The sequence below is a fragment of the Sander vitreus genome, chromosome 8 (assembly GCF_031162955.1).
Source record: "Sander vitreus isolate 19-12246 chromosome 8, sanVit1, whole genome shotgun sequence".
Taxonomy (NCBI): Eukaryota; Metazoa; Chordata; class Actinopteri; order Perciformes; family Percidae; genus Sander; species Sander vitreus.
This window is the reverse complement of record NC_135862.1, coordinates 32,317,618-32,332,391: the sequence shown is the minus strand read 5'-3', so window position 1 is coordinate 32,332,391 and position 14,774 is coordinate 32,317,618. Positions and strand designations below refer to the sequence as shown.

The following is a 14,774-nucleotide window of genomic DNA, read 5'->3' as shown; positions in this document are numbered from 1 at the left end:
TGACGGGGCTGTAGGCAAGACCAACTTAATCGAGTCCAAGTCAAGTCCAAGACCAGGTCCTGTCGAGTTGGAGTCAAGACCAAGTCCAAAGGCAGTCAAAACCAAGTCAAGACTGAGTCCAGAGCAAATGGAGTCCTGTTCAAGACCATAATAGGCAATGGTGTATTCCAAATGCTAATATGGTGTTTAAGGAGTCAGGATGGTAGGGCTGTGTATTGGCAAGAATCTGGCGATACGATACGTATCACGATACATGGGTCACGATTCTATATATTGCAATATATTTCGATACTGTGCGTAAGGCGATCGATTGGGATTTTTTGTAAGTATAATTTTAGAAAAACTAATATTTAAAAAAATAAATGATGTTCATAAAAGTCAAAGAAGTTTACTTTAGGTAAACAATTCAGTACACAGAAAATCAAACTGCCAGTTTGGGATTGTGGTTCACAGGTTCTTAGTGAGCTAATGTTTATATGCTAAAGTAGGCCAAAGTTCAGCCATAGCTACATTGTTAGCTTCTAGCAAAAAGTCAGGCACTGCTAGGCACTGTTAGGCACTGCTAGGCACTGCTAGGCACTGTTAGGCACTGCTAGGCACTGTTAGGCACTGCTAGGCACTGTTAGGCACTGCTAGGCACTGCTAGGCATTGTTAGGCACTGTTGGGCGAGGACACTAGTGGTGCGTCTCAGCATAGCCATCTGGCGGTAGGGGGTTTAAACACAACATAAACGTGAACCACTGTCTTACATGAATATTTTTGAACGTTTATAAAAAAAAATATTGAACGTCAAAAAGTACGGCTTCATGGACTGTCTATTCTATTGTATTTATCTTTTATTTTTTTTAAGTATAATTCTATCCTTATTATCTTATTTTAGTGCCCTCACTCTGATATTTCATTATCAACACAATACAGTTGTGTATTTTAATTTTGCCTCTGTTTGTTTGCTGTAAAATTAAAACTCAATAAAGTTTGAGAATTAAAAAAAAAAGTACAGGCTTATCTGCTAATGTTAGCTACCGACCGTTACCTTGAAACCATCCAGCAAATAGACGGTACCGTAGGGTGATTTCACGTCACCGCTCATTTTACACACAGTTTAACAACTAAACTAAACGCTGAGTGAACATTACTAGCTACGTTTTTCATGTTGGTTTTGAGCGCTATGCACCCCCACTAACCTGGAAAACGGTTTTAAATCAGTAACGTTACTACAGCGTGTCGGAGGAATACAGCGTCTCCTGCAGCGGGGAGTCAGAGGCAGAGGGACCGTCACCGCAGCGTTCGCTAACGTTAGCGTCTCGTCTCATCTGGGGTCTGATAAACAGCAAATTCATCAAATTCAGTGTCCACAATGCTATTTTCCCATAAATTGTAGCTGTCATATTTCACGGGACCCGCGTGAGTGCGGATTTCATGTCGTGGCTTTCGTCGCCGTTTGTCACTTTGCCTAAGATTGAGTGACAAGTAGAACTCGTCCTGTTGTTTATTTGGTTGCCATGACTTCGCGAGTGATGACGTCCTGTCACTGTTCCAGTTGCTCACCCTAAAGGGGAGAGAGAGCAGATGACAGTTCGCTTGAGTTCAGTAGAGCACACGGCTCTGCAGAGTTGTGTAATTACGACTTTATGACTTTTCATAAACAGCTGAAGGAGCGGCGGTGCGCGGCGTACATAGCGGAAACCCTGTTGTGTGTCTGCCCTATTTCTGATACCGTGGCGGCAGAAATTTTACCGTGGCGGGCCGCCGCTGTAATATCAACATAGAGGAAACACTGTTTAATTACCAATAAACATGTTCACCAACAATTTTTTGATCGTTCTCAGAGAGAACAGTTCTCAGTTACTTACTGATCAATTGACTTGTTTTTCCTCAGTCATAACCGTCTTTTATTAAAAACCCTTGTCATGACTAAGGGTGTCACGATTTTGATTTTAAATCGAAAATGGCATAGCAACCTGTGCTTTAAAAAAAAGAAAAAATGTAAAAATCGAGAATCGAATCGCACCGTGACCTTAGAATCGTGACACCCCTAGTCATGACATAAAGGAAACTGGCTGTTAACATTCCCAGCAACAACTGTGAGAATGCAGCCATAATGTCAAAAACGATGAAAGCGCTGAATGTTGGCTGTTCCTGGCTGGTAGGGTAGCTGTCACCTTTTCTTTTAGCTTTGGCCCATTAGGGGAGAATAAAGGCTCGCTTTCTCTCTGACCCAGCTGGCTGCAGAGCAGTATTACAGGGGAAACAGTTTGGACTTTGACCCCGCAGTCTGCAGAGAGATGGGAAACACGTTAGCACTCTGCATGCTTCCCGTCAATGATATATCCAGCATCCAGACAGGTTGCTTAATAATCAGCCTTTCCCCCCCCACTGTTAGTGAGTTATAGCGGTCTAATAATGTGCATTCCAGCACTTGCCAGATTGCACAGGTGTTGTGTTGCTTTTGATTGGTGGTGGTGGTCGTTGTCCTCCACAGAAAAAAAACACAGGGGAAGAAAAATACTTTCCCCTCCATCACTTTTATTTTACCATTACCCTTTCTCTCCCTCCTTCCTCCTGTTTTGACAGATGAGCTCACTGTTTTTACAATGATTAGCGCTTGAGGGACACATTCACTTCAGCAGTATGTAAGGCCCAAGTAGCTTGAATGCTAGTTTGCCTAAAGATAACAAAATATACCACGCGGATCGGAGAAATGAACTAAATCGGAGTTCATGCAGAGGCAGAGAAAACAGAGGCAGCCATTATGGATTCTGTTAATATAAAGCCAACGCTCGATGGTGTTTTAAGCCCCCAACGTCTCCTTCCAGGCAGCGCTGCGGCCGTTGACTTCAAGGCACCTAACCCTAACCATAACCATAACCATAACCCTAAACCTAACCATAACCATTGCCTAATCGACTTCAAGACACCTAACCCTAACCATTGCCTAATCGCGAACATTTTTTTTGCAGGATGGTAGGGGAAGAACCCGCCCTACTCTCCCTCTGAATGGCTAGTACTCGTTGCCTGCTCTGGTGGGATTGGTTATGTTTAGGCAAGAGGAGCGGGATTGGTTATTTTTAGGGTAAGAATGTCAGGGTTAGCCAATCAGGGATGAGTTCTCTAATGAATATTCATGAGTCTTCCCCTACCATCCTGCAAAAAAGAAACTCGCTGCCTAATCCTAGTGCCTTCCAGGCAGCGCTGCCTAGAAGGCGACGTTGGGGGCTTAAAACACCGATAAACAAAGCCAACAGCTCAGTTTGCATAAAACACCAAGGCAAGTGGTCCAACGAAAGTGCAGACAAGGTTTAATCTAATTCCCCCCCAGACAGAAAATCTGTAGTAAAATCAGTAAAATAATGCATAAAATTGAGGCACAGCCACAAAAGGAAAAATCTCCCATGACTTAGTCTACACAACAAAAAACTAGAGAAAAACTCAGTTTAGGCCATTGAAGCACCACAACTTGACTAATCTGACTAAACGAGGACACGACAGTTAAAACCTGAAAGCAATGTAAAGAAATTGTCATGAGAGCCATAAACCAGCACGTTCCCACTGAAGTGAGTACTGTCTCCTGCACTTCTCTGATGTGAGAGACAACCATTGTACCCATCGCATACCTGTGATTGTTCATGGCTACACATGACACCAGAGCAACATCAGCACGCAATGCTTTGAAGAGGACACAGAGCTTAAGAGGCCCTCAGCATTAGGAAGAAGCAGCTAAAAAAAAATAAATAAAAAAAAAATCACACCCACCACATAATCCACCACCTGTCTTCAAAAAGCATATACTGTATGTGCAGAAGCCGAGTGTAATTCGTTGAGAATCCAGGTATACGCATGGAAAGCACTCCGAGCTGGAGATAAACAGCCTACGACTGATTAAAACGGCAAAGCCGTCAGTCTGCCTAAGTAGCTTGGTGTCCTCGACAGTGGGCGGTTATCCTGCGCTTGGCTCGAGGGTATATGAGACTGTCAGAAAGCAGTTAGAGAACAGCCAGCTGGTCTGGCTACAGCATCCTGGGTAAAGAAGCATTTCTATCAAAGAAACCCACATTTTTTATATAAAAACTTTTTGAAAATGGGTCAAATTTGACCCGAGGACAACAGGTGTGGCAGGTCAAATGTGAACATTCACTAGCCGTTTGGCTGGTGGACGTGAGATAAATAAACAGATATTAAAGTGTACTCTCTCGATTCTGCTGCTTTCGGTATTCCATTAAAATACAACAAACTGCTTATTGAATTTAAAACCAACATTCTTTTATTAAACAAATTGAACTTTGAATAAACATAAAAAGGCACCACTGAAAAAATAAGAATGGCAGATACAAGTTTTCTACTGCTATTTTCTGTCAACTAACACAAAAACAAAAAGTGTCTTTCGCGATGGGTTTATTGCGCCAGTTGATATCGCGATGACGATAAAAAAAATGGTATAATGTGCGGCCCTAATTAGTAGGGTTGGGTACCGAAACCCGGTTCCGCTATATAACCGGTTCCTACACAACCGGTAGGAATCGGACCAAATTAGAACACAAATTTCGGTTCCACTTAATGTGTGGACTGAAATATTTTCCCTCTGTCGCTCCGAAACGGACGTAAAAATATCACACTTTCTCTGTAGTCTACCGTTAGCTAGCTACCGTAAATGTAGGCTACTTTTAAAATGCCATATTTTCCCTCTGGGCTCACCAAAACGGACGTAAAAGCATATTAACCATTCACTGCACGTGATCGCTAGTAAACATATTACATCTTTGATGTCATTTTTCTGTTTTTTGAGAATCGGAATCGTTTTAAAAGTACCGGTACCGGCATCGGAATCTAAAAAATCCAAACGATACCCAATAAATTTTGTCCCAGAAATGATTGCGATAAACGATAATATTGTCGTTCCGAGACCATTTTCATCTAATATAATGATAATGGCATAATAATGCAGGTACACCTTTTCAAAGATCAATAAACTTTTATTTCTAAAGAATATTTAACACTGGAACTGGAAGACATTTTAACTATCCACAATAAATGAACAAAACAACCAAAAACAATAAATAAAATGGACTCTCGGTCTCTGTTAACAAAAAATGCACTGGAATAAAAACCAAACACAATCAAAAACAATAAATAAAATGGAAATTTCCATCTAAAAATGATCAAGCTCATTTTTTATTTATCATGCGATTAATTGATTTATTGCATATTGCAACAGGCCTACTAATTAGCAGTCATACTTTTGGATGATGTTAACGCATTATACACCCTAGGGATCTCACATGGAAACTAGTTTTACACATGCTAGCAGAGGAGATCATTAGTATTTGTATTATTATAAATAAAAAAAAAAAAAGGAAGTTCAAGTTTGTTATAAGTAAACTAAATATTGTCAAGAGCAGAGAGGAGAAGAGCTGCTGGAGCCAACAGGGCTAAAGAGAAGAGTCTATTTTCCAGGTTGGAATGAATAACACACTCGAGGGGTCTATGGAAAGGGGAAAGAGGTCTTTGTGTAACGGCAGAGTCACAGTCACGATGACAATAAAAGTCCCTCTGTCATGGCTTTAGAGCTGTTTAACCTTTTGATCCTCTTCCTTCTTAATGTGGTCTTTGGATCTTGAAGGGTCTAGTACAAGCCAAAGAACCAGATTCACACACAAAACAAAAGAAGCATGGAAATGTTTAGCTCTCAACAGCTTTCTACAGGAGTTTACTTAGTAGAAAATGCGGTTTACATTCCCGACATTGTATTCTCTAAAAATGAGGAAAGAAAAGGAAAAGAGGCTGTAAAAAGTGAGGCAAAAGTAACCAGAAAGATCCATTATGCAAGAAGGTTAACGTCTAGCCACAACAGGGTGACAAGAGCAATGCAGTGTCACCTTTTTTGAGAATTTCCTGTGAGCAAAATGAGCTTTATTAAGCATCAATAAACTGATTTACAGCAAACAATTAGCAGACTATTTTAGACAAGGTTTTAAAATGTCACTCTACTGTCACCATTAACAGTTAGTTGGTAACGAAAACATTTCTGGTAGCCTACTTGTTTCCAGTGATTACAGTACTGTATAACCAAGGGGGTAAGCTTCGCTTCAGAACTCGTACCTCCTATGGCGCCATTTTGTTGCTATCAAGCCATCACCCCCCGTTAGCATCCCAGTGACAAAAACACTCCCACTCCCATTCATTTTGACGTCACTTTGACAGCGAATAACTTTACATCTGAAGCGTTTAAAGACTATATTTGTCCGTTGTTTATTTCTAAAGAAACACGACAATGTATAAAAGGCTCCATTACCTTGTACCTCACGTTACAGCTCAGTAGCAGACGTTTTTATAAAAATAGGCTAACGATTGTGTCATAACCACGCGACTTACTGTCGCATAGTAGAGGAATTACCGTATAGTACAGGAGAAGCTCCAGGCAGTTTCGACTAACATTAGCTGTTTAACTTTAATTACTTAGCAATAATTAGCCTGTGTCTATGTTATCTCCTTACATATACCTACGCTCTCCGTCTCTGCAAGATTGAGAATGATTGAGATTTCTCTTGGCACAGCTACCAGAGGACTTACAACTTTCAGACAGGTTGCTCACGTCACATTTACGTCGTCTCTCTCAGTTGGAGGTTGCGCAGTGACGATCAGCCATCACCGGAAAAGTGCTTCCAATATACTTCACTGGTCTCCATCCAGAGCAACAGGATCTGTTGGTCCAGTGAGTAATCAGGGCAACAAGGAAGTTAACGTTTCCGACAGGAAGGACTAACTTACTTGGAAATTGTGCCATGAGCAGTCACTGATTCATTCATCATCTTATTAAACAACCACTGCTGTTGAGCAAGACCCATACATGTTCTGGTAGGAGTTGTGCTTCCAAACTATCAACTGTAGAAAGGCGAAGCTGGCTCACAAAGAACATTTTCTTATTAAGTAGCCTGACAATACAACAAGTCTTACGTTCTTTTGCAAAGCACTGTGTTCACACAGCTGCATCTGCGTATGTCTGAGTTTAACTGGCTCTCAGACTACTGAAACCCACTAAATACTTGACCAGCGTATGAAAACAACAAGTATCAGCGTTAGCATTTAAAGTGCTCAATACCACTGTCAGTTAGAGCTGGGCTCATTGTGTAAATATTTTGTGAAATAGTCAACACTATCGAGGTATTTGGTCAAAAGTATCGTGATATTTGATTTTCTCCATATCGCCCAGCCCTAAGTGTCAGTTGGTAAAGTTGAAAGCAACTTTTCAAACAGGGTGTCCTGAAACGCCTCCACTTCTATATATCTATCAATGTGTCAAAACAGAGGGGTTCAGCGCCAAATGTTCACAGCGAATTAGACGAAGGCTTTCGTGTGGACGGAGAAGGTTCAGCCTGTCGGTGTAAGTCTGTGAAGTTATTGCCACCATGGCACTTGGCACCACATCAGTGTGTGCGGGCAGGGAGCCTGGTGGTACTGAGCTGCAGGCAACGAAACAGAGTGGAAACACTTCCAGCACCATGCTGCTGCTGGACCATGGCTAACCATACACCTTTCAATCGCAGACTCAAAGCACACACTACCAAACGCTTCCATTTCCAGCTCCGCCAAAATCTGTTTCTGGCGTCGTACAAAACCAGCGATACACGCAGATGTTTGGGTCGAAATGTATCCCCGTTGTCTGCAGTTAAGCCGCGGTCGACCGTTGTTAGAGCAGCCACATATACAATGAAGTTGAAGTTTTAACCCACGCAGCGAACGTTAAGTTATTTAGCACGTATAATAAACCAGGCTGAATAGGTGCAGTATCTTTCAAATAGATAAATTATTTCATTGAAGGACTTACCTTAAGTTAAGTGCAGCTCCGGAAAATCAGCGCAGCAACTTGCTCTGCTCGCTCCCGACGTATCGCTCGCTGTTGCTCAACTTGTAGAGAGAGCTATGGTAGAGAGCCAGATACCCAGCTGTGACCACCGCCGTCAAGCTAGTCTCAGTTACAACTTTAACTTCCGGTCTTAGCTTTCAAAATAAACGGACCGAAAGCACTCGCAACCATAGACTGTATAAAATGGCTTGCTCGCAGTGGTGGCAACGTAGCCTTACGTCGTCATACTCAGATTCTAGTCAGAATATGAACATACAATAATATTCATATAATAATATAATATGAACTTCCCGACCTCAAATGTTGAAGTTCTGCTGGCACGTATATTTCAACCTTACAATTACAATATTGTTATTAATACATTACCATTGCACTGAACTGCCTTGCACTACATTTTTATTTAAATCTTAAATCTCAGACTACACTGATATTGTACTATTCCTTCCCCTTCCCTCTCTTCAATTGTTATTGTTATTGTATATTCTTTTTAAATTTGTAAATTCTATTGTATTGTTATACTGTATATTTAACAGTATTTTTTTCTTTTTTAATATTTCTTACTGTCCTTTCTGTTTTTATTTCTTTATATTCCTTGTCTGTTTATGCAAACCTGGCCAATAAAGCTGATTCTGATTCTGATTCTGATTCATCCAGGCTAGTGACAACGGGCACTTTTTGCTGACTAACAACTTAATACCTCCATACAAAACAAAAACAAATAAACGAATACATACTTTAGGGTGCGTGCATATTTAACTTTAACTAAGACAAAGACACATTTTAATGGTTTGTAATGTTCTTTTCAAACTGCCTCATAACGGTAACACTGAGCTTTTATTTCTGTAAGTAAAAACATAGCAAGTTCCGGTAGCTTTACCTGTGACGTGAGAGGGAAAACGGCCGTAAACAAACAGTTGAGTAAATAAATAAATAGATTAATGAATGTTTGTTTTTATTTAGTCATGCTTTTTTTTTTTTTTAAATAACGCTTCTGATATTATTATTTATTGACTAACGTTACCATTTTAATTACCTATTCTCTTCTATTTCATTGTACACGGACACGTTTATCTCGTTTATTTTGTGGTGGTCAGCATGTAATGGGAAGCATCTATACAGAGGTTGGGTTTAGGAAAAGAAGAACGGGGAAAGGACACGTCACACGCCGGGACACGATCCGCGGTCTCTGGGGGACGTGGGACAACAACGGGACGGTTGTGTTTAGGAAATGAACAACAGGGAAAGTCAACGTCACACGCGGGAAACGATCCCCGGTCTCCGGGGTGAAAGTCCTGTGTTGTTTGACCCATCCACCACCCCAACCAATTTCCCTGCGCGGATTTTCGGCATTTCATACTACTCGCTACCGTAGTCGTGCTGCGATCACGAAACATGCTTCTCATTGAAATACATTAGTTTAAAAAACGTGCTGACCACCACGAAATAAACGAGATAAACGTGTCGGTGTACAAGAATCAATAGATTCAATAACGTGACCATTTCACGAACTGCCGTGAGACTGGGTTGCTCCATTAGTGCATGTATAGGTACTGAGCACGTGTGTGTAATTCAGGCCTGTGTAAAGTGTGTAATAACAACAGAGTGAAAACATTGTAATTTCCCCTTGCGGGATTAATAAAGTATACATTCTTATTATTATTATTATTATTATTATTATTATAATGAATTCTGTTTTTTCTATTTCTTATACTTTTTTTCTCCTATGTCTACTTGTATTTGTGTTATTCTGATGTGTGTAAAAAAAATTCTTTTGAGCTGCTGTAGCACAGGAATTTCCCCAGTGTGGGATTAATAAAGTCTATCTTATCTTATGGCTATAAATTAATTGCATGAAGCAGAAATAATCAGGCATCTACTTATCATTATCATGTTCCACAATGTACCAATTAGGCTCTTATCCCATAAGTTTGGTTGTTGAACGTGTATGTAGGCTAACAGCTAATATTTGCCAAGTGGGCTGTCAAAGCATAAACCTGTGGATTTAAAAAAGAACACACACACACACACACACACACATCTACAGTCAGATATGATGTGTGTGAGTAGAGTCAGAAAACAAACAATACAATATTTATGATTCTTTTCCAAACTATCCTTTAATTCTTGCATATTATCAGATTGTTGTCCAGCCAGTGCTGGCATGCCATCCATTCCTCAGACTTGTAATTCCCAGGCACGTCAGGCTACGTGAAGTAAGAAAATCAATTATCATCAATACTTCTGTTCTGTAAGGGTAAAACTATTGCACTGGTCTGGCAGAGAAATTCCCAAGGAAGTTCACAAAGTTCACTTATAACTGTCTGTCATCATGTGTGAGAAAAAAATAGCATTTCTCATCAAGATGTTGTGGAATATAAACTGTATATATAAATTGTATCTTCCTTTACCAATCACTACGGTTTTCCTCAGTTGGCCCATGTAGATCATTAAGACTAATGTAAATTGATTTACTGAGTTTCCACTTGAACTGACTTGAAACAGCGCCCTCTTCAAGACAAACAAGTTTATGGTCTATGGCCATGCTGAAGATGATGATGACTGTTCCCTGGTCCTGGTCCTGGTCCTGTCCCTGTGAGTGACTGGACATCCCCATCCAATGAGTAGGCTACTTCAGCCTATTCTGGTTTGACTGAGGAGGGCCTTAGATTAGATTAGATAGACTTTATCAATCCCAAATTGGGAACATTTCAGAATGTTTAACCCGCCTGTTGTCCTCAGGTCAAATTTGATCCGTTTTCAAAGTTTTTTATATCAGAAATATGGGTTTCTTTCAACCAAATTGCTGAAAAATAACATGGATGCACGTTGTACGTTGTATGGAACCCATGCAGGTTAAATTTACGATTACTCTCATTGCATTTTATTTAAAGGTGCCATGGCATGAAAATTTCACTTTATGAGGTTTTTTTTAACATTAATATGAGTTCCCCCAGCCTGCCTATGGTCCCCCAGTGGCTAGAAATGGTGATAGATGTAAAAAAAAAAAAAAAAGCCCTGGGTATCCTGCTCTGCCTTTGAGAAAATGAAAGCTCTGAAGGGCCGATCTGGAATCTTCCCTTAATGACGTCATAAGGGGGAAGGTTACCTCCCCTTTCTCTGCTTTGCCCACCCAGAGAATTTGGCCGCCCATGAGAGAGAGAGAGAGGCATCATGGCTTGCAAACGAGTGAAGCATGGCAGTTGGTCAAGGCCACACCCCCACCCTCCACCTTGCCCCCCCTCTCTCCTCCTCAATAGCATTTAAAGCTACAGACACAGAAATGGCACATACTAAAGAAAGCTCATTGTGGGACTGGCTCTAGTGGCTGTAATTCTGCACCAAGGCTAAATTTTGGGAAAGAGACTTCAGATACTGTATTAGGGGACCACTAAGGTCTATATAAAAGAGACTTCAGATACAGTATTAGGGGACCACTAAGGTCTATATAAAAGAGACTTCAGATGCAGTATTAGGGGACCACTAAGGCCGATATAATAGCATTCAAAAAGCAGCATGTCATAGGACCTTTAATTTTATAGCATTTGTAAATGGTTTCAAAACAGTATCCTGGCTAAACTTTGACATAAATCAGTCTGTGATCCACTCAACATTCTCTAATCTTAACTAGTAGTCAAAATAATTCATAATTTCTGTTTTGTTTTACCTCAAAAATTAGGTATGTCATATAAACTAGGTTTATTGACCATGAATTAAAAAAAAACAACAACGTTGAAATAAGTGGCAAAAACATTTTAAAAAGGCGTTGAAAATTAATTGTTTTAAATATTTTTTTGTGGGGCTTTTTCCCTTTATTAGATAGTGACAGTGGATAGACATGAAAGGGGGAGACAGATGGGGGATGATACACAGCAAAGGGGCAGCAGGTCGGACTCGAACCCGCGCCGCTGCAGTGGACTCAGCCTACATGGGGCGAACGCTCCCATTGGGTGAGCTAGAGGCCGCCCCGAAAATTCAATTTTGACAAATTCATCGGCAACGGGAAGACAACACAAGGGTTAACTTCTGTCAAAACAGCATTTAACAGGTGCCTCGTGGTACTTGTTTACCACATGGAACTTAGTTTGCTGTAGTTCTTTACCAAAAAAAAAAAAAAAAAACCGCTTTATATGACATTTCATAATGCAGTTTGTGAATGTTGCTCTGATCATTTTCAGTCATGTGTCCAGAAGTGAGAGAGGAGGAGGGAGAGATGGACTTGCGTTCTGAATCAACACCCTGCACTGTCTTCCCAAGGAAACCCAACACTCCAGGCCACTGAGACCAATCCTAAGAATGCCAAACACTCAGCAATACATAGTCTTACAATTCTGTGGGTTCTCAGCATGGCAGTGCGATATAAACAGTTGCAGGTTTCAACATGAAGCTATTAAATGTCATAACTCTCTCAGAGCCCGCGGGCCTTCTTGTTTATCTCAAAAGAAGTCAAGACAACTTGCTTTGATTGCTACACTCTTAACTCGTATAATCTTCCACTGCGGCAAACTTTCTGACAAGCTGAATTGATTTCAGTCCATCTGAAATGGCCTACGGGCCACCATTAGATGTAAGAGGAATGTAATTCCAATGATTGACATGGATTATTAGCTTCAGAGAGACTATGTGCCTGTGGAAAACCCATCAACACTAAATAAAACGCTGAACCAAACGCCACTAGAGTGTATCCACTGTTAGCAGAGGGGGAGGAAAAAAAAATGTAATCAGCCAAAATAGTTTGTTTTGAGCATATGTGATGGCTTTTATGAAGAATTCACATCAAATCAGTGTGGTGAGAGATTTGTTTTTTATTCAAAACATAAAAATGTAAACATATACAGTAATTATACAGAAAACACGTGATTAGATTCAAGTGCTCGACACATTTGACAAGCAGTTACCATTGAAGATACAAAAAACACTGAGTCTGAGCTTTTCACAAGCAGTCCCTTCTTGCTCACGATGAATGTGGACTAACATTTCTTTAGATTCATTTCAACGAGCAGCAGACGCTCGTTTAAACTTTATCTCTTTTAATCAGACGAGTGTGTAAGTGCCTGTGTAGTCACCCTTTTTCACATCTTTGTCTTTAGGAACAGTGCCATCTGCTGTTACAGAGGTAGAGGGGGAGGGGGAGGGACCCCCCCCCCCACACACACACACACAGCGTTTCACTATCTTTGTGGGCACCCGTCATTGACATAATGCATTCCCTAGCCCCTTACCCTAACCTTAACCATCACTACTAAATGCCTAACCTTAACCCTTACCCTCACCCTAACCATAACCTAATTCTAACCCTAATCCTACAACCAAGTCTTAACCCTCAAACAGCCCTTTAAACTTGTGGGCTCCAGCATTTTGACCCCACAAAGCTGTCGGGACCCCACAAGTATACTGGACTCCTGGTTTTTGGACCCCACTAATATAGTTAAACAAGCCCACACACACACACACACACACACACACACACACACACACACACACGAAAAGTGATCCTCACTACAAGTCACTGCAATGCAGCATAAAAACACCTGCGAGTTGCTCATCTCAGCAGCAACGCCATTCGTCTTAAGGACTAGAGGAGCCAAGTTTATGTCACTTATCTCTGGAAAACACATCAGCCCCCAAATATCAAGCTAATTACCCATTGGTTTAGACTGCCGAATCTCACACGATGGCTGAACATCAGGGCTAATTTGTGAACATTCAACAGATGAAATGTGTTGTTAACAGGAACCCTCATACTGTCCATTCAAACAAACAAAACGTGATTTAAAGGGGAACTATGCAGTTTTTCTTTTAGCTTCATTTAACCTTTACTGAACAGCTTCCGAGTCTTTGGAATGGTTATATGACTTTTTTTTCGGGTTGAATGGTGGTCGTCTCGCTCCCCCCTAGCGCCTGCGAGTGGAAAATCCACCCTTGCAACTTTCGGCCGGCGAGCCGCCGGCCTCGGCCTCAGGAAGTATCGCGTGATAGCAGGTCTCGCGGCAAAAAAGAAGCAGAAAGCTAGGAAAGCATTGTCGGAGGAACAGAGGAAGAGGAAACGGCAGACTGACCGAGTCAGGAGTCAGACATGAGTAAACATCGGAGCTGCCAAATATCTATTCCGAAGCTGTAGGGGGGGGCTCCATGGACCGTTTTCACAGCAGACATTTTGACTTGTCATAGTAGGAAAAGCACAGCTGAAATTGCTAACCTTAACGATGGCTCAATTCCATCAAGTGTCCCAGAAAGCTATTTCAGTGAGTCAGCATGGGCCTCTCCTAAGTGGAATGCAGCCATCATTAATGGGTTTGAATCCTCCATGTCAACATGTCTGCTGTGAAAAAGCTCTACAGAGAAACCTGTGAGCAAAAAGCGAAGAAATGGCCAAAACGGCCTAGCGCCTCTGTAAAGCAGAGATCTGTTATTCCATCTATCTGTATAGTAATGTTAGGACTGGGCGATTAATCAAATTTGATTTGATTAATGCTTCCAAAGATTATGAAAACAGGATGATCAAGGTAACGATGACGCGCTCCTTTTGTGTTATAAAACCAGCGCACCCCTTCCTTGGAAAAGTTACTCACTGACTGCAATATGTTGAAATATGGTTTACCAAAATCTTAAATGTGTGTTAAAGAGTTTCCAGTAGGCTGTGGCAGCGTACTACAACATATCTCATCTAATCTATTTGGGTTGAATGTATTGCTTTATTTTACAGATTGAAGATATGTTAAGGAGTTTCCAGTAGGTTGGATTTGTTTTTTTAGTTGAGTTATATTTCAAGTTCAAGAAAATCCACTTTTCAAAGTTAAAAAAAGTGCGTGATGTTTCCAGAGTCATTGAGTAATCGTGTTGAATAATCATGATCTCAATAGTCACCAAAGTAATTGTGATTATGATTTTTGCCATGAGCGAGCAGCCCTAGGT

The 14,774-nt window shown here is 40.9% G+C and overlaps 2 protein-coding genes across 3 annotated transcripts in view; both read right to left on the bottom strand.

Annotated features, from left to right (window-relative positions):
- The window catches only part of LOC144522630 (solute carrier family 45 member 3), a 49,872-nt gene extending 41,962 nt beyond the window's left edge, over positions 1–7,910 (bottom strand). Inside the window, exon 1 of the mRNA XM_078257865.1 lies at positions 7,824–7,910. The gene's annotated coding sequence lies outside the window, so the exon portion shown is untranslated. The remainder of the gene's footprint in view (positions 1–7,823) is intronic.
- A 4,734-nt stretch (positions 7,911–12,644) lies between these two features.
- Positions 12,645–14,774, bottom strand: part of ferry3 (FERRY endosomal RAB5 effector complex subunit 3) — a 38,214-nt gene continuing 36,084 nt past the window's right edge. For both annotated transcript variants that reach the window (XM_078257863.1, XM_078257862.1), the window contains exon 14: positions 12,645–14,774. This exon is cut by the window's right edge and continues 759 nt beyond it. The gene's annotated coding sequence lies outside the window, so the exon portion shown is untranslated.